Here is a 25,743-nt window from a genome sequence, read left to right on the forward strand (position 1 = left end):
ATCCATAGGAGCATGGGTTTACTTCTGGGCTTTCTATCTTGTTCCATTGGTCTATATTTCTGTTTTTGTGCCAGTACCATACTGTGTTGATGACTGTAGCTTTGTAGTATAATCTGAAGTCAGGAAGGTTGATTCCTCCAGCTCCATTCTTCTTTCTCAAAACTGCTTTGGGTATTCAGGTTCTTTTGTGTTTTCATATGAATTGTAAAATTTTTTGTTCTACTTCTGTGAAAAATGCTGTTGGTAACTTGATAGGGCTCACATTCAATCTGTAGGTTGTATTTGGTAGTATACTCATTTTCACAATATTGATTCTTCCTACCCAGGAACATGGAATATCTGTTTATGTCATCTTTGATTTCTTTCATTAGTGTCTTATAATTTTCTGTGTATAGTTCTTTTGTCTCCTTAGGTAAGCTTATTCCTAGATATTTAATTCTTTTTGTTGCAATGGCGAATGGGATTGATTCCTTAATTTCTCTTTCTGATTTTTCATTGTTAGTATATAGAAACGCAAGTGATTTCTGTGTATTGATTTTGTATCCTGCAACTTTGCTAAATTCACTGATTAGCTCTAGTAACTTTCTGATACTATCTTTAAGGTTTTCTATGTACAGTATCATGTCATCTGCAAACAGTGAGAACTTTACTTCTTCTTTTCCGATCTGAATTCCTTTTATTTCTTTTTCTTCTCTGATTGCTATAGCTAGGACTTTCAGAACTATGTTGAACAATAGTATTGAAAGTGGATACCCTTGTCTTGTTCCTGATCTTAGGGAAATGCTTTCAGTCTTTCACCATTGAGAATAATGTTTGCTGTATGCTTGTTATATACAGTCTTTACTATGTTGAGGTAGGTTCCTTCTATGCCCATTTTTTTTTAAGAGTTTTAATCAAAAATGATCCACCAGAGACGGGGTAGGCTACCCACTCCAGTATTCTTGGGCTCCCCTTGTGGCTCAGCTGGTAAAGAATCTGCCTGCAATGCAGGAGACCTGGGTTCGATTCTGCGGTTGAGACGATCCCCTGGAGAAGGGAAAGGCTACCCACTGCAGGATTCTGGCTTAGAGAATTCTATCGATTATATAGTCCATGGGGTTACAAAGAGTCAGACATGACTGAGCGACTTTCACTTCAGTCATAAATGGGTCCTGAATTTTGTCAAAGGCTTTTTCTGCATCTATTGAGATCATCATGTTGTTTTTATCTTTCAATTTGTTGACATGGTGTTTCACATTGATTGATTTGTGTATATTGAAGAATCCTTGCATTCCTGGAATAAACCCAACTTGATCATGATCATGATGTATGAACTTTTTGATGTGTTCCTGAACCCTGCTAAAATTTTGTTGAGAGTTTTGGCATCTTTGTTCATTGGTAATATTGGCTTATAGTATTCTTCTTTTGTGTTGTCTTTGTCTGGTTTTGATATCAGGGAGATGGTAGCCTCATAGAATGAGTTTGAAAGTGTTCCTTCCTCTGCAATTTTTTGAAAGAGTTTTAGTAGGATATGCATTAGCTCTTCTCTAAATGTTTGATAGACTTCTCCCGTGAAGCCATCTGGTCCTGGACTTTTGTTTTTTGGGATATTTTTAATCACAGCTTCAATTTCAGGGCTTGTGAGTGGGTTATTCATAATTTCTATTTCTTTCTGGTTCAGTCTTGAAAGCTTGAATTTATCTAAGAATCTGTCCATTTCTTCCAGGTTATCCATTTTATTGCCATATAGTTGTTCATAACAGTCTCTTATAATCCTTTGTATTTCTGCATTGTCTGTTGTAACCTCTCCTTTTTCATTCCTAATTTTGTTGATTTGATTCTTCTCTCTTTTGTTCTTGATGAGTCTGGCTAAAGGTTTGTCAATTTTGTTTATCTTCTCAAAGAACCAGCTTTCAGTTTTATTAATCTTTAGTATTGTTTCTTTCATTTCTTTTTCATTTATTTCTGCTTGGATCTTTATGATTTCTTTCCTTCTACTAATTTTGGGGGGGTTTTTGTTCTTCTTTTTCCAGTTGATTTAGGTGTGAAGTTAGATTGTCTATTCAATGTTTTTCTTGTTTCTTGAGGTAGGATCATTTTGCTATAACCTTCCCTCTTAGAACTGTTTTTGCTGCATCCCTTAGGTTTTGAATTGTCATGTTTTCATTGGCATTTGTTTCTAGAATTTTTCTGATTTCCCTTTTGATTTCTCCAGTAACCTGTGGGTTATTTAGAAATGTGTTGTTTAATTTCCATGTGTTTGTGTTTCTTGCAGTTTTTTTCTTGTAATTGATATCTAGTCTCATAGTGTTGTGGTCAGAGATGCTTCATACAATTTCAGTTTTCTTAATTTACTGAGGTTTGATTGTGACCCAAATGTGGTCTATCCTGGAGAATGTTCCATGTGCACTTGAGAATAAGGTGTATTCTTCTGCATTTGGATGGAATGTCCTGAAGATATCAGTGAAATCCATCTCATCTAATGTATCATTTAAGACGTGTGTTGCCTTATTAATTTTGTTTTGATGATCTGCCCATTGGTGTGAGGGGGATGTTAAAGTCTCCTACTATTATTGTGTTACTGATCATTTCTCCTTTTATGTCTGTTAGTGTTTGTCTTATGTATTGAGGTGCTCCTATGGTGGGTGCATAGATATTTACAATTGTTATGTCTTCCTCTTGGATTGATCCCTGGATCATTATGTAGTGTCCTTCCTTATCTCTTGTAATCTTGTTTATTTTAAGGTCTATTTTGGCTGATATGAGGATTGCTCCTCCAGCTTTCTTTTGCTTCCTATTTGCACGGAATATATTTTTCCATCCTCTCACTTTCAGTCTATATGTGTCTTTAGGTCTGAAGTGGGTTTCTTGTAGACAGCATATATATAGGTCTTGTTTCTGTATCCATTCAGCCAGTCTGCGTCTTTTGGTTGGAGCATTTAATTCATTTACATTTAAAGTAATTATTGATATATATGTTCCTATTGCCATTTTCTTCATCTTTCAGTGTCCTATCTCTTTGCCTTTTCATACTGTTCATGGGGTTCTCCAGGCAAGAATACAGAGGTGGTTTGCCATTCCCTTCTCCAGTGGACCACATTCTGTCAGACCTCTCCACCATGACTTGTCTGCCTTGGGTGGCCCCACACGGCATGGCTTAGTTTCATTGAGTTAGACAAGGCTGTGGTCCATGTGATCAGATTCGCTAGTTGTCTTTGATTGCGGTTTCAGTCTGTCTGCCCTCTGATGCCCTCTCTCAGCGCCTACCGTTTTACTGTCTTACTTGGGTTTCTCTTACCCTGGACGTGGGGTATCTCTTCATGGCTGCTCCAGCAAAGTGCAGCCGCTGCTCCGTACCTTGGACGTGGGGTAGTTCCTCTCGACTGTGCTCCTGCGCTGTCGCAGCTGCCACACTCCCTTGAATGTGAAGTCAAATGGGCCTTAGGAAGCATCACTACGAACAAAGCTAGTGGATGTGATGGAATTCCAGTTGAGCTATTTCAAATCCTGAGAGATGATGCTGTGAAAGTGCTGCACCCAATATGCCAGCAAATTGGGAAAACAAAGCAGTGGCCACAGGACTGGAAAGGTCAGTTTTCATTCCAATCCTAAAGAAAGGCAATGCCAAAGAATGCTCAACCTACCACACAATTGCACTCATCTTGCACACTAGTAAAGTAATGCTCAAAATTCTCCAAGCCAGGCTTCAGCAATATGTGAACTGAACTTCCAGATGCTCAAGCTGGTTTTAGAAAAGGCAGAGGAACCAGAGATCAAATTGCCAACATCCGCTGGATCATCAAAAAAGCAAGAGAGTTCCAGAAAAACATCTATTTCTGCTTTATTGACTGTGCCAAAGCCTTTGACTGTGTGGATCACAATAAACTGTGGAAAATTCTGAAAGAGATGGAAATACCAGACCACCTGACCTGCCTCTTGAGAAATCTGTATGCAGGTCAGAAAGCAACAGTTAGAACTGGACATGGAACAACAGACTGGTTCCAAATAGGAAAAGGAGTACGTCAAGGCTATATATTGTCATCCTGCTTATTTAACTTATACGCAGAGTACATCATGAGAAACGCTGGACTGGAGGAAACACAAGCTGGAATCAAGATTGCTGAGAGAAATATCAATAACCTCAGATATGCAGATAACACCACCGTTATGGCAGAGAGTGAAGAGGAACTAAAAAGCCTCTTGATGAAAGTGAAAGAGGAGAGTGAAAAAGTTGGCTTAAAGCTCAACATTCAGAAAACTAAGATCATGGCATCCAGTCCCATCACTTCATGGCAAATAGATGGGAAAACAGTGGAAACAGTGGCTGACTTTATTTTTCTGGGCTCCAAAATCACTGCAGATGGTGATTGCAGCCATGAAATTAAAAGATGCTTACTCCTTGGAAGGAAAGTTATGACCAACCTAGATAGCATATTAAAAAGCAGAGACATCACTTTGTCAACAAAGGTCCATCTAGTCAAGGCTATAGTTTTTCCAGTGGTCATGTATGGATGTGAGAGTTGGACTATAAAGAAAGCTGAGCACCAAAGAATTCATTCTTTTGAACTGTGATGTTGGAGAAGACTCTTGAGAGTCCCTTGGACTGCAAGGAGATCCAACCAGTCCATCCTAAAGGAGATCAGTCCTGGGTGTTCATTGGAAGGACTGATGTTGAAGCTGAAACTCCAATACTTTGGCTACCTGATGCGAAGAGCTGACTCATTTGAAAAGACCCTGATGCTGGGAAAGATTGAGGGTAGGAGGAGAAGGGGACGACAGAGGATAAGATGGTTGGATGGCATCACTGACTCAAGCTACATGGGTTTGGGTGGACTCTGGGAATTGGTGGTAGACAGGGAGGCCTGGCGTGCTGAAGTTCATGGGATCGCAAAGAGTCAGACACGACTGAGCAACTGAACTGAACTGAAGTCACTAAGATGTATCCAACTCTTTGTGACCCCATGAACTGCAGCATGCCAGGTTCCTCTGTTCTCCATTATCTTTCAGAGTTTGCCTAAATTCATATCCATTAAGTTGGTGATGCCTTCTAACCATCTCATCCTCTGCCTCCCTTTTCTCCATTGGCCTGCAGTCTTTTCCATCATCAGGGTCTTTTCCAATGAGTTGGCTCTTTGCATCAGGTGGCCAAACTATTGAGCTTCAGCTTCAGCATCAGTCCTTCCAATGAATATTCAGGGTTGATTTCCTTTAGGATTGACTGATTTTGATATCCTTGCAGTCTAAGGGACTCTCAAGTCTTCTTCCAGCACCACAGTTTAAAAGCATCAATTCTTCAGTGCTCAGCCTTCTTTATGGTCCAACTCTCACATCCATACATGACTACTGGAAAAACCATAGCTTTGACTATACTCTAAATTGTTATCAGTACCCTAGTCCAACAGCTATTCTTTGTTTCTACATCTTCACATTTCCCAATCATTAACTCTTGAGTAAGCATTTTACTTCAAAGACAAGGACACAGGGCCTTGTACATGGTTTCAGGACCCTTTGCTGAAATGCTTACACCTGGACAAATGTCTCCTCAAGCAACAAAATACAAAGAAATTATAAAGGACTAAAATTAACTGCATGCATGCAGAGTTGGGGCAAATTTTGCACAGGAAGATATAAAAATGCCAACCCCCCCAAAAAAATTCAAAACAACCTAACTGCCACTTCTCAAGGCAATGGCTCCCCTACTCCAGTACTCTTGCCTGGAAAATCCCATGGACAGAGGAGCCTGGTAGGCTGCAGTCCATGGGGTCGCTAGGACTCAGACACAACTGAGCGACTTCACTTTCAATTTTCACTTTCATGCATTGGAGAACGAAATGGCAACCCACTCCAGTATTCTTGCCTGGAGAATCCGAGGGACAGGGGTGCCTGGTGGGCTGCCGTCTATGGGGTCGCACAGAGTCGGACACGGCTGAAGCGACTTAGCAGCAGCAGCCACTTCTCAAGAGCCAGGAGCAAATCAAGGTGTCAGAAGTAAAAGCAAGGTACTGCAAAAGCCCCCTGCACAGAGAACCACCAAATGGGTGGGCAAACCACTTAAGCCACCCCTCTAGCCTGATCCCTGGACACACTCCTACACTCAACCACATATAAGGAACCAGCTTGCCCCTCTTCAGGGAATGAGCCAAGAAATCTGTTACTGGTTTTGGCTCCCCTCTACTATAGTAGGGCCATCAATAAAACCTTGCCTGAAATTTTTATCTGGCCTCTAATCAATGTCTAGGGTCTGTGATTGGGGAGGCCAAGAATCCTGGCCAATGTGACTCTAAATTCAACCATCTATAGTAGGAGCCCTTAAAAGGAGCCCTTTTCTGGCTTGCAGAAGGCATCCAAGGTGAAGTTTGCTGGTCTAGCTATGGTGTTTCCTGCAGAGGTCATGTTTTGCAAGCCCCTCCCAAGGTCAGAGACCCACTTCAAAATGGCTGTGTGGGGTAAGCTAGGGGGAAAATAGCAACACGTTTGAAGAGTGCTAAAGTTGGCTCTAACTGAGCTCTGCCTGTTGATTAGAATCTATTTGCATTCATTTTGCAGCAGGTTTTCTCTGCTTCCTCAAATGGCATAGAGCATCAAAGGAGGGCCACATGTGTCTCTGAGGATGCTGTCTGGGCAAAACGTACGTTGGGACATTAAGCAAAGGAAAGGATGTGACACCTTGGGGTGCTCAGGTAGCATTCTGTGAGCTAGCTTCCTGCTGTCCTCTCCTCTTGCAGGTGGTGGTCTGGGGGGGGGATGGTTAGGACTAACAGGGTGGAGTAGGCAGGAAGAGAGAGAGACTATTTGGGAAGATAAAAGGCTACTTTGTAGTGGTGCATCTGCTCACATCAAAGTGCTCAGAAAGCTTTTGAAAACATTAACTCATTAAGTCTCCCTGTCTTGGTCTTCTTGACTGAGAAACTGCTCTCCCAGGCCCCCTTAGGCAGCCCAGGCTCACAGAGGTGGTCATTCTTTATCACTGTGGGTGACGGCTGTGGTACACAGGGAGTGCTGACAGGGTTCTGACTCCAGACAGAGACTTTTTTAAATCCCTCATACCCAAAAGAGGTATTTTTAAATTCTCCAAGAATGTTTTTGAGTTCAAGGTTGGTTGTTGTTTGTTTACTTTTTAGTCACAAATGAGTTGCTTGAACATTGCACTGAACCTTGAGCATGGCTCCAAACCCATTCCCTAAGTGTTTGCTCTACATTTATCTCCCCATTGTCTCTGCGTGGCTTTCAGAAGAAGATCGGAAGGAGAAGACAGTCTGGGTTCTGTGTCATCATCTGTTGAGACTGCTTTCTTGAATGAGTGGTCACACATGAGCTCCTGCGCAGTGCCCTCCCCTAGTATCAGCATGGTTGTCTCTGCATGAGTGTTAAAATCACATGGTAAAATGCCCCAATTTTGCTCAAGGGACCTCTCCCTCTCTCTCACATTGGATGCTGTCTTGGGCAATGGTCATTTCTGGTTTCCTGTTCTAAACTGGTGATACAAGCTCAGGTTAAGAAATATAGCCTGGACTTTTTTTCTGACAGTATTTCAAACATTGTTATTATCATGTTAAAGATAAGCTACATTCCAAAACATGTCAAAGATGTTAATTTGGATGAGATTGTGGGCTGTGCATGTAATTCAAAGTGTCTAAATTTCTAGGACCAAATGTGGTCTGAGATTGACATATACAAGGACAATCAAAAATTAAAAAATAAATTGAAGAAAAAGAAATACAGATGCAAAGTAATGAGTGTTTAACTGTGTGAAAATGCACATATGAAGACAAAAGTCATAATGCTTCTGTATAAAGCAGAGCCCTTCATTGGCCTGTGGAAATGTCCCCAGCATCAGGCCAGGAAGCTGGCATTGCTTCTCAACCTACTTCGGAGGTAGGGGAACTTGAGTTCTCCCTGGTCCTGCCAAGTCGTCTGGGCCCAACCACTTCATTTTCTTCTGTAAAATGGGAATATTATTGGCCTCTTTCCCATGTTTTCAGGAAGGCTTTCCTAGATATTGCCACACACATTCAGTCAAACACCCAAGAACTTGGTTTTTGAGCAGAGCGACTGAAGAATGAAAATGGTGAGAATTTGCTCATTCCAAAGGTGGTGCATAATCCAAGTCCCTGTTCCTGGGTCTCTGGGGCTGCACTGGTTTTGTCCCTCAGACAGCTCTGCCTTAGCCAGCAAACAGAAAGGAGTCTCCTGAAAGGATAGGAGGTGATAGGAGGTCCAAAGAGTTGGAACTTGTTTCTGCTGCATATAGTCACTGGCGCTCTTCCTCTAGATACTGCTTTCTTGCTAGTTACTTCTATGAAAACAACTTCAAATACAATCTTTAGGCAGAAAACTCTGAGCCGGGTCTCCAGCTCTGAACTTTCACTTAGCACAACAGGAAGAATAGCTCTGCAGGGATGTGACATTATTAGCAAGAGAACCAAATTACTTCTGTCCGTGTCTGTCCAGTGACCCACCTCCCAGGTCCCTCTGTCCTAATTCCATTCATTCTGTTTTGAACTTTCTCTTTCAGGCCTCCCATCCACGCCCACTGCTGTTGCCTTGGTTCAGGCTTCCCTTATCTCTTGCCTATTGCATCCCTCTGCTAACTGGTCCTCACACTACTAGGTAGAGTTATACAAACTCAAAAGCTTTCAGGGGCCGGGAGGTCATGCATGTGTATGAAGTAAAGGGGCTCAGAAATGGGGTGATGACTTAAGACAGGGTTTGTGAGCTGTTTCCAGTTTTCACACTGCTGTCTCCAGTATTCATGTGGCCATCTCCAGTTTTCACATTGCCACCTCCAATCCTCAGCCATAGGGCTGTCCAGGGCCACTCCTCATGTCTTGTGTCCTGCTGTAGTTTTTTTTTTTAATTAATTTTAGTTGGAGGCTAATTACTTTAAAATATTGTGGTGGTTTTTACCACACATGGACATGAATCAGCCATGGGTGTATATGTGTCCTCCATCCCCAAACCCTTCCCACCTCCCTTCCCATACTATCCCTCTGGGCTATCCCAGTTCACTTCTTTGAGTGCCCTGTTTCATGCATTGAACTTGGACTGGTCATCTATTTCACATGTGGTAATATACATGTTTCAAAGCTATTCTTTCAAATCATCCCACCCTCGCCTTCTCCCATAGAGTCCAAAAGTCTGTTCTTTATATCTGTGTCTCTTTTGCTGTCTTGCATATAGGGTCATCATTACTGTCTTTCTAAATTCCATATATATATATATGTTAATATACTGTGTTGGTGTTTTTCCTTCTGACTTACTTCACTCTGTATAATAGGTCCCAGTTTCATCTACCTCATTAGAACTGATTCAAATACATTCTGTTTGATAGCTGAGTAATATTCCATTGTGTATATGTAACACAACTTTCTTATCCATTCATCTACCATTGACATCTAGGTTGCTTCCATGTCCTAACTATTGTAAACAGTGCTGTGATGAATATTGGGGTACATATGTCTCTTTCAGTTCGGATTTCCTTGGTGTGTATGCCCAGCAGTGGGATTGCTGGGTCGTATGGCAATTCTATTTCCAGTTTTTTAAGGAATCTCCACACTGTTCTCCATAGTGGCTGTACTAGTTTGCATTCCCACCAACAGTGTAAGCAGGTTCCCTTTTCTCTGCACCCTCTCCAGCATTTATTGTTTGTAGACTTTTTGTTAGCAGCCTTTATGACTGCATGAGATGGTACCTCATTGTGGTTTTGATTTGCATTTCTGATACTACACTTGATCTTAGCCAAAAGGCTGAGAAGTGATTGATTTGCATTTCTGATGATGAGTGATGTTGAGCATCTTTTTGTGTGTTTGTTAGCCATCTGAATGTCTTCTTTAGTTTGAAATGTCTAGTTCTTTGGCCCATTTTTGGATTGGGTTGTTTATTTTTCTGGTATTGAGCTGCATGAGTTACTTACATATTTTTTAGATTAATTCTTTGTCAGGTGCTTCATTTGCTACTATTTTCTCCCATTCTGAAGGCTGTCTTTTTACCTTGATTATAGTTTCCTTAGTTGTGCAAAAGCTTTTAAGTTTAATTAGGTCCCATTTGTTTATTTTTGCTTTCACTTCCATTACTCTGGGAGGTGGCTCATGGAGGATCTTGCTGTGATTTATATCAGAGTGTTTTGCCTGTTGTTTTCCTCTAGAAGTTTTATAGTTTCTGGTCTTACATTTAGATATTTAATCCATTTTGAGTTTATTTTTGTGTGTGGTGTTAGAAAGTGTTCTAGTTTCATTCTTTTACAGATGGTTAACCAGTTTTCCCAGCACCACTTGTTAAAGAGATTGTCTTTTCTCCATTGTATATTTTTGCCTCCTTTGTCAAAGCTAAGGTGTCCGTAAGTGCATGGATTTATCTCTGGGCTTTCTATTTTGTTCCATTGATGTATATTTCTCTCTTTGTGCTAGTACCATACTGTCCTGATGACTGTAGCTTTGTACTATAGTCTGAAGCCAGGCAGGTTGATTCCTCCAGTTCCATTCTTCTTTCTCAAGATTGCTTTGGCTATTCTAGGTTTTTGGTATTTTCATACAAATTGTGAAATTATTTGTTCTAGTTCTCTGAAAAATACCATTGGTAGCTTGATAGGGATTGCATTGAATCTCTGGTTGCTTTGGGTAGTATACTCATTTCACTATGTTGATTCTTCCAATCCACGAACATGGTATATTTCTCCATCTATTTGTGTCATCTTTGATTTCTTTCATCAGTGTTTTATAGTTTTCTATATAGAGAGATTTTGTTTCTTTAAGTAGATTTATTCCTAAGTATTTTATTCTTTTCACCACAATGGTGAATGGAATTGTTTCCTTAATTTCTCTGTTTTCTCATTGTTAGTGTATAGGAGTGCAAGGGATTTCTGTGTATTAATTTTATATCCTGCAACTTTGCTATGTTCATTGATTAGCCCTAGTAATTTTCTGGTGGTGTCTTTAGGGTTTTCTGTGTAGAGGATTATGTCATCTGCAAACAGTGAGAGTTTTACTACTTTTCCAATCTGGATTCCTTTCTTTTTCTTCTTTGATTGCTGTGACTAAAACTCCCAAAACTATGTTGAATAGTAGTGGTGACAGTGGACACCCATGTCTTGTTCCTGACTTTGGGGGAAACACTTTTAATTTTTCACCATTGAGGATAATGTTTGCTGTGGGTTTATCATACATGGCTTTTATTATGTTGAGGTATGTTCCTTCTATGCCTGCTTTCTGGAGGGCTTTTACCATAAATGGATGTTGAATTTTGTTAAAGGCTTTCTCTGCATCTATTGAAATAATCACATGGTTTTTCTCTTTTAATTTGTTAATAAGATGTATCACATTGATTGATTTGCAAATATTGAAGAATCCTTGCATCCCTGGGATAAAGCCCACTTGACCATGATGTATGATCATTTTTAATATGCTGTTGGATTCTGTTCACTAGAATTTTCTTGAGGATTTTTGCATCTATGTTCTTCAGTGATATTGGCTTATAGTTTGCTTTTTTGCAGTATCTTTGTCTGGTTTTGGCATTAGGGTGATGGTGGCCTCATAGAATGAATTTGGCAATTTACCTTCCTCTGAAATTTTCTGGAAGAGTTTGAGTAGGATAGGTGCTAGTTCTTCTCTAAATATTCAGTAGAATTCACCTGTGAAGCCATCTGGTCCTGGGTTTTGTTTGTTGGAAGATTTTTTATTACAGTTTTGATATCTGTGCTTGTGATGGGTCTGTTAAGATTTTCTATTTCTCCCTGGTTCAGTTTTGGAAGGTTATACTTTTCTAAGAATTCATCCATTTCTTCCAAGTTGTCCATTTTATTGACATATAGTTGCTGATAGTAGTCTCTTATGATCCTTTGTATTTCTGTGTTGTCAGTTGTGATTTCTCCATTTTCATTTCTAACTTTGTTGACTTGATTCTTCTCCCTTTTTTTCTTGCTGAGTCTGGGTAATGGTTTGTCTATTTTATTTATCTTCTCATAGAACAAGCTTGTAGTTTTGTTGACTTTTGCTATAGTCTCCTTTGTCTCTTTTTCACTTATTTCTGCTCTAATTTTTATCATTTCTTTCCTTCTACTAACCCTGGGGTTCTTCATTTCTTCTTTTTCTAGTTGCTTTAGGTGTAAAGTTAGGTTATTTATTTGATTTTTCCTCTTGTTTCTTGAGGTAAGCTTGTATTGCTATGAACCTTCCCCTTAGCACTGCTTTCACTGAATCCCATAGGTTTGGGGTTGTCATGTTTTCATTTTCATTTGTTTCTGTGCATGTTTTTGTTTCTTTTTTTAATTTATTCTGTGATTTATTGGTTATTCAGAAGTGTGCTGTTAGCTTCCATAAATTTGTATTTTTAATAGTTTTTTTTCCCCTGTAGTTGACATCTAATCTTACCACATTATGATCAGAAAAGATGCTTGAAATTATTTCAGTTTTTTTTTAACTTACCAAGGCCAGATTTATGGCCCAGGATGTGATCTATCCTGGAGAATGTTCCATATGCGCTTGATAAAAAGGTGAAATTCATTGTTTTGGGGTGAAATGTCCTATAGATATCAATTAGGTCTAACTGGTCCATTGTATCATTTAAAGTTTGTGTTTCCTTGCTAATTTTCTGTTTAGTTGATCTATCCATAGGTGTGAGTGGGCTATTAAAGTCTCCCACTATTATTGTGTTACTGTTAACTTCCCCTTTAGTACTTTTTAGCATTTGCCTTACATATTGCAGTGCTCCTATGTTGGGTGCATACTTATTTATAATTGATATATCTTCTTCTTGGATTGATCCTTTGATCATCATGTCATGTCCTTCTTTGTCTATTTTCATGGCCTTTATTTCAAAGTCTATTTTATCTGATATGAGTATTGCTACTCCTGCTTTATCTTGGTCTCCATATGCATGAAATATCTTTTTCCAGCCCTTCACTTTCAGTCTGTATGTGTCCCTTCATTTGAGATGGGTATCTTGGCATATATAGGGGTCTTGTTTTTGTATCTATTCAGTCAGTCTTTGTCTTTTGGTTGGGGCATTCAACCCATTTACATTTAAGGTAATTATTGATAAGTATGACCCCAATGCCATTTAATTTGTTGTTTTGGGTTCAAGTTTATAAACCTTTTCTGTTTCCTGTCTAGAGAAGATCCCTTAGCATTTGTTGAAGAGCTGGTTTGGTGGTGCTGAATTCTCTCAGCTTTTGCTTGTCTGTAAAGCTTTTGAGTTCTCCTTCATATCTGAATGAGATCCTTGCTGGGTACAGTAATCTAGGTTGTAGATTATTCTCTTTCATCACTTTAAGTATGTCCTGCCATTCCCTTCTGACCTGAAGAGTTTCTATTGAAAGATCAGCTGTTATCCTTATGGGGATCCCCTTGTGTGTTATTTGTTGCTTTTCCCTTGCTGCTTTTAATATTTGTTCTTTGAGTTTGACCTTCATTAATTTGATTAATATGTGTCTTGGGGTATTTTGCTTTGGGTTTATCCTGTTTGGGACTCTCTGGGTTTCTTGGACTTGGGTGGCTATTTCCTTCCCCATTTTAGGGAAGTTTTCAACTATTATCACCTCAAGTATTTTCTCATGCCCTTTCTTTTTGTCTTCTGGGACTCCTATGATTTGAATGTTGGGGTGTTTAATCTTGTCCCAGATGTCTCTGAGGTTATCCTCATTTCTTTTGATTCATTTTTCTTTTTTCCTCTCTGCCTCATTTATTTCCAACATTTTATCTTCCACCTCACTTATCCTATATTCTGCCTCAGTTATTCTACTGTTGGTTCCCTCCAGAGTGCTATTGATCTCAGTTATTGCAGTATTCTTTACTGATTGACTCTTTTTTATTTCTTCTAGGTTCTTGTTAAACATTTCTTGCATCTTCTCAATCCTTGTCTCTAGTCTATTTATCTGTAACTCCATTTTGTTTTCAAGATTTTGGATCATCTTTACTATTATTCTGAATTCTTTCTCAGGTAGACTCCCTATCCCATCCTTTTTTTCTTTGGTTTGGTGGGCATTTATCATGTTTATTTACCTGCTGAATATTTCTCTGCCTTTTCATTTTGTTTAGATTGCTGTGTTTGGGGTGCCTTTTCTGTAGGCTGGAAGTTTGTGGTTCCTCTTTACTGTGGAGCTTACTCCCTGTGAGTGGGGTTGGACTAGTGGCTTGTCAAGGTTTCCTGGTTAGGGGAGCTTGGGTCTGTGTTCTGGTGGGTGGAGCTGGATCTATTCTCTCTGAAATGCAATAGAGTCCGGTAGTGAGTTTTGGGGTGTCTATGGGTTTGGCATGGCTTTGGGCTTTTTAATGCTCAGGGCTGTGTTCCCACTTTGCTGGAGATTTAGCATGGTATGTCTTGCTCTGGAACTTTCTGGTTCTTGGGTGGAGCTTGGTTTCAGTGTAGGTATGGAGGCATTTGGATGAGCTCTTGTCTATTAATGTTCCCTGGAATCAGGAGTTCTCTGATGTTCTCTGATGTTTTGGATTTAAGCTTCCTGCCTCTGGCTTTAAGTCTTATTCTTAGAATAGCCTCAAGACTTCTCCATCCATACAGCACAGATGATAAAACATCTAGGTTAACGGTGAAAAAATTCACCACAGTGAGGGACATCCAGAGAGGTTCACAGAGTTACATGGAGAAGAGAAGAGGGAGGAGGGAGATAGAGGTGATCAGGAGGAGAAGGGGGGGGGACCAAAAGGGGAGAGAGCAATCTAGCTATTAATCAATTCTCTATGTGCTCTCCACAGTCTAGAACACTCAGAGAGGTTCATGGAGTTACATAGAGATGAGAAGAGGGAGGAGGGAGGTAGACATGACCAGCAGAAGAGGGGGAATCAAAAGGGGAGAGACCAACCTAGCCAGTAATCAGTTCCCTAAGTGTTCTCCACAGCCCAGAACACCCAGAGAGATTCACAGAGTTAAGTAGAGAAGAAAGGGGCAGGGAGGAGATAGAGGTGACCTAGGGGAGAAAAGGGAGAGTCAAAGGGGACAGAGCAATCAAGCAAGTAATCACACCCCTAACTGAAAATGGATACTGAAGATTAGATTCTTAAAGGTACAAAACTGATAACAAATACTGAAAAGCAAAGATTAAAAATCTAGAGTAGATTTTTTTAGGGAGGAGCCAAGATGGCGGAGGAATAGGATGGGGAGACCACTTTCTCCCCTACAAATTCATCGAAGAACAATTGAACGCTGAGAAATTTTCACAAAACAACTTCTGATCGCTAGCAGAGGATATCAGGTGCCCAGAAAAGCAGCCCATTGTCTTCGAAAGGAGGTATGACAAAATATAAAAGATAAAAAGAGAGACAAAAGAGCTAGGGACGGAGACCCGTCCCAGGAAGGGAGTCTTAATAGAGGAAGTTTCCAATCACCAGGAAACCCTCGCACTGGCAGGTCTGGGGGAAGTTTTCGAATCCCAGAGGGCAACCTAACTGGGAGGAAAAATTAAATAAGGCCCACAGATTACGTGCCTAAAAGCAACTCCCAGCAGAAAAGTATCCCAGACGCCCGCATCCACTACCAGCAAGTGGGAGCAGAACGGAGAGGAGTGGGCGGCATTGCTTAGGGTAAGGACCGGGCCCAAAGGTCCTGAGAGCAATCGGAGGGAGCTTTTTCAAACTGTGGGATAGCAAGAGAGAAAATTAACCGGCTGGAACACACCGCAGGCTGTTCCCAAAACAAAGGGACTGAGAAACTCCAGAGAAGAGCTAGCCTGCGGCGGACCAGCCCATCCCCACCGGAGGTAGGAGGCAGCGGGGAGGGGAAAGGGGCAAACTCAGCCCCAGAGAAGGCATCCCCTCCCACACTCCAAACTGGCCTCCAGTTTCTATCTAAAGATTTCCTGAGATTCTGGATGGTCGACATCCGCCGCCTGGAGGGTAACGGCTAGAGGCCAGCTCCTGAGAACAAACACAAGCCGCTGGCACCGGGCCACTGCGGGCAGAAATTGAGGCTGGGGCCGCGGAAGGGAAAGGGCGCGAGGGGAAAGGGCGCGAGGGGAAAGGGCGCACCGCACCCGGGGAGAGTGCGCCCATCAAGCTCCTGGCTGCCTGAGCCGCTCAGGCCGGGGAAGACACAAAACGCAGGTGCAACCGAATCCGCGCTTTTGTGGAGTACCCGAAAACTGGAACCGCACGCAACGCAGGGCACGCTCCCTGTAGAGCAGCTGGGAGCCTGAGCAGTGTAGACGGGGAAAGCACAGACACCCATGAGCAGGGGCAAACCCAGTAAGGCTGGAACACGGTGAGTGCTACCCACACACAGCGATATCTGTCTGCAGCGCCCCGCCCTCCCCGTAGCAGGACTGAACTAAACTAGCGAACCTAAATAAGAGATCACCTCCGCCCGCCTGTGTCAGGGCGGAAATTAGACACCGAAGAGATGGCAAACAGAAGCCAAATAAACAAAGGGAACCGCTTCAGAAAGGACCAGTGCAACAGATTAAAATCCCTGTAGGTAACACCGACTACCTATAGATATCGGAAGGGGCCTATAGATATCGAGAAGTGTAAGCTGGAATGAGGAGCTATCTGAAACTGAACTGAACCCACACCGACCGCAACAGCTCCAGAGAAATTCCTAGATATATATATATATTTTTTTTTTAATTGAAAAAAATTTTTTTCTTTCCTTTTTTAAACTTTTTCTCTTTTATTTTCTTTTATAATTCCCTATCACTCCCCCATTACTCCTTAACTTTCATTTTCATATATTTTTATGATTTATTTAATTAGGGGAAAAATTTTTTTTTTCTTGTTTTTTTTTTTCTTGTTTTTCCCTCTTATTTCCTTTTAAAGTCCTCTAATACTCCTCCATTATTCCTTAATTTTCACTTTCATTTCACTATAACCTTGCAAAAAAAAAAGAGAGAAGCCCTATTTTTAAACTGAACTTCATATATATTTCTAAATTTTTTGTGTGTTTTTGTTTTTGTTTTTAAATATTGTATTTCAAAGAGTCTAACCTCTACACTAGATTTTTAATCTTTGTTTTTCAGTATGTGATATAAATTTTTGACATTTAAGAATCCAATATTCAGTTCCCATTTCTATTCAGGAATGTGTTGATTACTCTCTCCCACTTTTGACTCTCTGTTTTCTACCTCAGAACACCTCTCTTTCCTCCTTTCCCCTTCTCTTCCCAATCCAGTTCTGTGAATCTTTGTGGGCGTCTGGGCTACAGAGAACACTTTGGGAACAGATAACTGCGTTGATCTGTCTCTCTCCTCTTGTGTCCCCCTTTTTCTCCTCCTGCTCATCTCTATCTCCCTCCTCCCTCTCCTCTTCTTCATGTAACTCTGTGAACCTCTCTGGGTGTCCCTCATAGTGGAGAATCTTTTCACCATTAACCTAGAAGTTTTATTATCAGTGCTGTATAGTTGGAGAAGTCTTGAGACTACTGGAAGAATAAAACTGAAATCCAGAGGCAGGAGACTTAAGCCCCAAACCTGAGAACACCAGAGAACTCCTGACTACATGGAACATTAAGTAATAAGGGACCATCCAAAAGCCTCCATACCTACACCAAAACCAACCACCACCCAAGAGCCAATAAGCTCCAGAACAAGACATACCACGCAAATTCTTTAGCAAAGCAGGAACATAGACATGAGTGTCAACATACACGCTGCCGAAAGTCACACCTAACACATAGACCCAACTCAAAACTCATTACTGGACACTCCATTGCACTCCAGAGAGAAGAAATCCAATTCCACGCACCAGAACACTGACACAAGCTTCCCTAACCAGGAAACCTTGACAAACCAATTGTCCAACCCCACCCACTGGGTGAAACCTCCACAATAAAAAGGAACCACAGACCACCAGAATACAGAAAGCCCACTCCAGACACAGCAATCTAAACAAGATGAAAAGGCAGAGAAATACCCAACAGCTAAAGGAACATGAAAAATGCCCACTAACTCAAACAAAAGAGGAGGAGACAGGGAATCTACCTGAAAAAGAATTTAGAATAATGATAATAAAAATGATCCAAAATCTTGAAAACAAAATGGAGTTACAAATAAATAGCCTGCAGACAAAGATGGAGAAGATGCAAGAAATGTTTAACAAGGACCTAGAAGAAATAAAAAAGAGTCAATTAAAAATGAATAATGCAATAAATGAGATAAAAAACACTCTGGAGGGAACCATGAGTAGAATAATGGAGACAGAAGACAGGATAAGTGAGGTAGAAGATAAAATGGTGGAAATAAATGAAGCAGAGAGGAAAAAAGAAAAAAGAATCAAAATAAATGAGGACAACCTCAGGGATCTCTGGGACAATGTGAAACGTCCCAACATTCGAATCATAGGAGTCCCAGAAGAAGACAAAAAGAAAGGCCATGAGAAGTTACTCAAGGAGATAATAGCTGAAAACTTCCCTAAAATGGGGAAGGAAATAGCCACCCAAGTCCAAGAAACCCAGAGAGTCCCAAACAGGATAAACCCAAGGCGAAACATCCCAAGACACATATTAATCAAATTAACAAAGATCAAACACAAAGAACAAATATTAAAAGCAGCAAGGGAGAAACAACAAATAACACACAAAGGGATTCCCATAAGGATACCAGCTGATCTATCAATAGAAACCCTTCAGGCCAGAAGGAAATGGCAGGACATACTTAGAGTAATGAAAGAGAATAATCTACAACCTAGATTACTGTACCCAGCAAGGATCTCATTCAGATATGAAGGAGAACTCAAAAGCTTTACAGACAAGCAAAAGCTGAGAGAATTCAGCACCACCAAACCAGCTCTTCGACAAATGCTAAAGGATCTTCTCTAGACAGGAAACACAGAAAGGTTGTATAAACGTGAACCCCAAACAACAAAGTAAATGGCAACGGGACCATACCTATCAATAATTACCTTAAATGTAAATGGGTTGAATGCCCCAACCAAAAGACAAAGACTGACTGAATGGATACAAAAACAAGATCCCTATATATGCTGTCTACAAGAGACCCACCTCAAAACAAGGGACACATACAGACTAAAAGTGAAGGGCTGGAAAAAAATATTTCACGCAAACGGAGAACAAAAGAAAGCAGGAGTCGCAATACTCATATCAGATAAAATAGACTTTCAAATAAAGGCTGTGAAAAGAGACAAAGAAGGACACTACATAATGATCAAAGGATCAATCCAAGAAGAAGATATAACAATTATAAATATATATGCACCCAACATAGGAGCACCACAATATGTAAGGCAAATGCTAACGAGTATGAAAGAGGAAATTAATAGTAACACAATAATAGTAGGAGACTTTAATACCCCACTCACAACTATGGATAGATCAACTAAACAGAGAATTAACAAGGAAACACAAACTTTAAATGACACAATGGACCAGCTAGACCTAATTGACATCTATAGGACGTTTCACCCCAAAACAATCAACTTCACCTTTTTCTCAAGTGCACACGGAACCTTCTCCAGAATAGATCACATCCTGGGCCATAAATCTAGTCTTGGTAAATTCAAAAAAATTGAAATCATTCCAGTCATCTTTTCTGACCACAGTGCAGTAAGATTAGATCTCAATTACAGGAAAAAAAATTATTAAAAATTCAAACATATGGAGGCTAGACAACACGCTTCTGAATGACCAACAAATCATAGAAGAAATAAAAAAAGAAATCAAAATATGCATAGAAATGAATGAAAATGAAAACACAACAACTCAAAACCTATGGGACACTGTAAAAGCAGTGCTAAGGGGAAAATTCATAGCATTACAGGCCTACCTCAAGAAACAAGAAAAAAGTGAAATAAATAACCTAACTCTACACCTAAAGCAACTAGAGAAGGAAGAAATGAAGAACCCCAGGGTTAGTAGAAGGAAAGAAATCTTAAAAATTAGGGCAGAAATAAATGCAAAAGAAACTAAAGGGACCATAGCAAAAATCAACAAAGCTAAAAGCTGGTTTTTTGAAAAAATAAACAAAATTGACAAACCATTAGCAAGACTCATTAAGAAACAAAGGGAGAAGAACCAAATTAACAAAATTAGAAACGAAAATGGAGAGATCACAACAGACAATACTGAAATACAAAGGATCATAAGAGACTACTACCAGCAGCTCTATGACAATAAAATGGACAACTTGGAAGAAATGGACAAGTTCTTAGAGAAGTATAACCTTCCAAAACTGAACCAGGAAGAAATAGAAGATCTTAACAAACCCATCACAAGCAAGGAAATCGAAACTGTAATCAGAAATCTTCCAGCAAACAAAAGCCCAGGACCAGATGGCTTCACAGCTGAATTCTACCAAAAATTTAGAGAAGAGCTAACATCTATCTTACTCAAACTCTTCCAGAAAATTGCAGAAGAAGGTAAACTTCCAAACTCATTCTATGAGGCCCCCATTACCCTAATTCCAAAACCAGACAAAGATGCCACAAAAAAAGAAAACTACAGGCCAATATCACTGATGAACATAGATGCAAAAATCCTTAACAAAATTCTAGCAAACAGAATCCAACAACATATTTAAAAAATCATACACCATGACCAAGTGGGGTTTATCCCAGGAATGCAAGGATTCTTTAATATCCATAAATCAATCAATGAAATACACCACATTAACAAATTGAAAGATAAAAACCATATGATTATCTCAATAGATGCAGAAAAAGCCTTTGACAAAATTCAACATCCATTTATGATTAAAACTCTCCAGAAAGCAGGAATAGAAGGAACATACCTCAACATAATAAAAGCTATATATGACAAACCCACAGCAAGCATCACCCTCAATGGTGAAAAATTGAAAGCATTTCCCCTGAAATCAGGAACAAGACAAGGGTGCCCACTCTCACCATTACTATTCAACATAGTTTTGGAAGTGTTGGCCACAGCAATCAGAGCAGAAAAAGAAATAAAAGGAATCCAGATAGGAAAAGAAGAAGTGAAACTCTCTCTGTTTGCAGATGACATGATCCTCTACATAGAAAACCCTAAAGACTCTACCAGAAAATTACTAGAGCTAATCAACGAATATAGTAAAGTTGCAGGATATAAAATTAACACACAGAAATCCCTTGCATTCTTATACACTAACAATGAGAAAACAGAAAGAGAAATTAAGGAAACAATACCATTCACATTGCAACAAAAAGAATAAAATACTTAGGAGTATATCTACCTAAAGAAACAAAAGACCTATACATAGAAAACTATAAAACACTGATGAAAGAAATCAAAGAGGACACAAACAGATGGAGAAATATACAGTGTTCATGGATTGGAAGAATCAATATTGTCAAAATGGCTATTCTACCCAAAGCAATCTATAGATTCAATGCAATCCCTATCAAGCTACCAACGGTATTTTTCAGAGAACTAGAACAAATAATTTCACAATTTGTATGGAAATACAAAAAACCTTGAATAGCCAAAGCAATCTTGAGAAAGAAGAATGGAACTGGAGGAATCAATCTGCCTGACTTCAGGCTCTACTACAAAGCCACAGTCATCAAGACAGTATGGTACTGACACAAAGACAAAAATATAGATCAATGGAACAGAATAGAAAGCCCAGAGATAAATCCATGAACCTATGGTCACCTTATCTTTGACAAAGGAGTCAAGGATATACAATGGAAAAAAGACAACCTCTTTAACAAGTGGTGCTGGGAAAACTGGTCATCCACCTGTAAAAGAATGAAACTAGAACACTGTCTAACACCATACACAAAAATAAACTCAAAATGGATTAAAGATCTAAATGTAAGACCAGAAACTATAAACCTCCTAGAGGAGAACATAGGCAAAACACTCTCCGACAAAAATCACAGCAGGATCCTCTATGACCCACATCCCAGAATATTAGAAACAAAAGCAAAAATAAACAAATGGGACCTAATGAAACTTAAAAGCTTTTGCACAACAAAGGAAACTATAAGCAAGGTGAAAAGACAGCCCTCAGATTGGGAGAAAATAATAGCAAACGAAGCAACAGACAAAGGATTAATCTCAAAAATATACAAGCAACTCCTCCAGCTCAACTCCAGAAAAATAAATGACCCAATCAAAAAATGGGCCAAAGAACTAAACAGACATTTCTGCAAAGAAGACATACAGATGGCTAAAAAACACATGAAAAGATGCTCAACATCACTCATTATCAGAGAAATGAAAATCAAAACCTCAATGAGGTACCATTACATGCCAGTCAGGATGGCTGCTATCCAAAAGTCTACAAACAGGAAGTGCTGGAGAGGGTGTGGAGAAAAGGGAACCCTCTTACACTGTTGGTGGGAATGCAAACTAGTACAGCTGCTATGGAAAACAGTGTGGAGATTTCTTAAAAAACTGGAAATAGAACTGCCATATGACCCAGCAATCCCACTTCTGGGCATACACACCGAGGAAACCAGATCTGAAAGAGACACGTGCACCCCAATGTTCATCGCAGCACTGTTCATCATAGCCAGGACATGGAAGTAACCTAGATGCCCATCAGCAGACGAATGGATGAGGATCTGTGGTACATATACACCATGGAATATTACTCAACCATTAAAAAGAATTCATTTGGATCAGTTCTGATGAGATGGATAAAACTGGAGCCCATTATACAGAGCGAAGTAAACCAGAAAGATAAAGACCATTACAGTATACTAACACATATATATGGAATTTAGAAAGATGGTAATGATAACCCTATATGCAAAACAGAAAAAGAGACACAGATGTACAGAACAGACTTTTGGACTCTGTGGGAGAAGGCGAGGGTGGGATGTTTCAAGAGAACAGCATCGAAACATGTATATTATCTAGGGTGAAACAGATCACCAGCCCAGGTTGGATGCATGAGACAAGTGCTCAGACCTGGTGCACTAGGAAGACCCAGAGGGATTGGGTAGAGAGGGAGGTGGGAGGGGGGATCGGGATGGGGAATACATGTAAATCCATGGCTAGTTCATGTCAATGTGTGACAGAAGCCACTACAGTATTGTAAAGTAATTAGCCTCCAACTAATAAAAATAAATGAAAAAAAATACAAAAATACAAAAGGCAAAAAAAAATCTAGAGTAGATTTTTAATACTACTTTTAATCAAAAATACAATATTTTAATTTTAATCAAAAATATAATATTAAAAATACAAAACAAAATCACAAAAATTGTAAAAAATATACATATGAAATTTGCTTTAAAAATAGGGTCTTTTTGAAAGGTTATAAAATGAAAATTAAAGGAGTAATAAAGAACTTAAAATTTTTAAAAAATTTTAAATGATAACAGTAAAAATATATCTAGGAATTTCTCTGGAGCTGTTGTGGGCAGTGTGGGGTCAGTTCAGTTTCAGATAGTTCCTTGTTCCAGCTTGTATTTCCTCTCAAGGTCTATAGGCCCCTTCCAATGCTTAGTCAATGTTAACTACAGGGTTTTAATCTGTTGCACCTGTCACTTCCAGAACAGTTCCCTCTTTGTTTATTTTGCCTTCTTCTTTTTGCAAGTCTCTTCAGTGTCTAATTTCCATCCTGACCCAAGGGGGTGAAGGTGGTCACTTATTTAGGCTCATTTGCTCCGTTGTGTTGTGGGGAGGGAGGAGCACTGTGAACAAATATCACTGGCGTGTGTGGGGAGTGGTTGCAGTGTATAGACCACACTGGGTTTGCCCCAGCTCACAGCGGTGTGGGCTTTCTGGATCTACACTGCTGAGGCTCCAGGTTGCTCTGCAGGGGAACTGTCCAAAGCAGGCCCTGTATTTCGTATACTCCACAAAGGCACAGACTCGGTTGGGCATGCATTTTGTGCCCTTCCCAGGTCTGAACAGCTCAGGCGACCAGGTGCTTGGCTAGCGCACTGTCCCAGGTGGACTGTGAATCTTAATCACCTCCTCAGTCCTGGCTGTTCGGTTTCCGAGGTGTGCTGTGAGAGCACCATCTCGGGTGTGCTGTGTGTCCCCTCTGGGGAGCTGATCTCGGCTACAACCCTCCTGGCAGATGTCAACCATCCAGGATCCCAGGAAGACGTGGTTAGCAACTGGGAGCCTGCTCACAATTTGGTGGAGGATGCTGTCTCTGGGGCCAAGATTGCCCCTCGCCTTCCAGCTCTGGCTGTCACCCGCCTGCTCCTCTGCCTCCGGCGGGGGGAGGGGCCGATCCATAGCCAGTTAGCTCTCCTTTGGTGTTCACTCAACCCTTTTTCTGTGAGTGGGCCAACCTGCACCTTAGGTTAGAGCTTTTTACAGGAAAGCTCTCTCTCTCTCTTTTTTTCTCTCTCTGGTTATCCCATAGTTTGGGTTGCTATCTCACATTAACTCCCTCAGATTGTCCTCAGGGCATTCAGGCCTGGTCCTTACCCTAAGCATGTAACCTGCGCCTCCCTGTCCAGCCTCTGCTCGCTGGTGGCAGACATGAGCCTCTGGGCTGCTTCTCTGGCAGTTGTGGTTAGACGTGTATTCTGTGGGTTTTCTTTTTCCCTCCCAGTTATGTTGCCCTCTGAGATTCCAAAACTCCCCGCAGACCCACCAGTGAGAGGATTTCCTGCTGTTTGGAAACTTCTCCTTCATGACTCCCTACCCAGGAAGTGTTTCTGTCCCTAACTCTTTTGTCTTTTTGTCTTTTATATTTCGTCCTACCTCCTTTTGAAGAGAATGGGCTGCCTTTCTGGGTGGCTGGTCTCCTCTGCCAGTGTTCAGAAGTTGTTTTGTGGAAGTTGCTCAGCATTCAAATGATCTTTTGATGACTTTGTGGGGTAGAAGGTGGTCTCCCCATCCTAATCCTCCATCACCTTCTCTATCTTACTTTTCTATTCCTCTACCTGTGTTTCCTGGGATCACCTTTCAAATAATTTTCTTATTCTTATATCCTTTTCCCAGCATTTGTTTCTGGAAGAACCAGAGAGAAAAATGCTGTCCAGAGAAATGGAAAATCCAGTTTGGGTCTTGCTACAGTAAGAAAGCAGAGGACTGGGGATAAAATTTCTGAATTCCAGGGTAATACTTTACACCAAGTATGTAACAGGACTCAATAGAAAATAATTCAATGTTGGCTTTAAGGTTCAGCAAATTATATATAAATTCTTCCTAAGATCTCTTATGAAATTTATATTGCAAGGTGGTGAAAGCTTTGGCCTAAGGCACTTAAGTATTTGACTCTAGTCACTGTGTTGAAAGAGATGCATTCCTTTCAATTCACTAGATCTAATTATATTTGTTGTTTAGTTGCTAAATCATGTCCGACTCTTTTGTGATCCCATGGTCTGTAACCCACCAGGCTCCTCTGTCCATGGGATTTCCCAGGCAAGAATACTCGAGTGGGTTGCCATTTCCTTCTCCAATGCAAGAAAGTGAAAAGTGAAAGTGAAGTCGCTCAGTCGTGTCCAACTCCTAGCAACCCCATGGACTGCAGCCTACCAGGCTCCTCTGTCCATGGGATTTTCCAGGCAAGAGTACTGGAGTAGGTTGCCATTGCCTTCTCTGAGTCACCAGGGCAACTGGGTCATGATGGGAAGGGCTATGACTTGACAGTCCAAGCAAATTGACTGGATGGGCATGAGTCAACATACCCATTTGTTCTCCCTTCTGTAACCTACATATTGAGGCTCTACTATAGGTATTACCTGTGTGGACCTGTCCCCAAGGGGCTTATGTTTTTCCAGGGAGCAAAATACTAAACTGCGGCCAGAATACCTGATGTCTTATACCTTCTCTATTACTGTGCTGACTGAAAGAAAATGCATAACCTAAAAGTTGAGAGTTATGTTTTATTTGGCAGACAAAACTGAGGACTTAAGCCTGGGACAAAGCATGTCAGATATTTCTGAGAGACTG

The 25,743-nt window shown here is 40.5% G+C and overlaps 1 pseudogene; it reads right to left on the reverse strand.

Annotated features, from left to right (window-relative positions):
* Nucleotides 1–9,661: 9,661 nt before the first annotated feature.
* On the reverse strand, nucleotides 9,662–9,737 carry LOC139030118 (U2 spliceosomal RNA; annotated as a pseudogene).
* Nucleotides 9,738–25,743: the final 16,006 nt, after the last annotated feature.

This window comes from Odocoileus virginianus, chromosome 20 (genome assembly GCF_023699985.2).
Source record: "Odocoileus virginianus isolate 20LAN1187 ecotype Illinois chromosome 20, Ovbor_1.2, whole genome shotgun sequence".
In the NCBI taxonomy this organism is placed as follows: domain Eukaryota; kingdom Metazoa; phylum Chordata; class Mammalia; order Artiodactyla; family Cervidae; genus Odocoileus; species Odocoileus virginianus.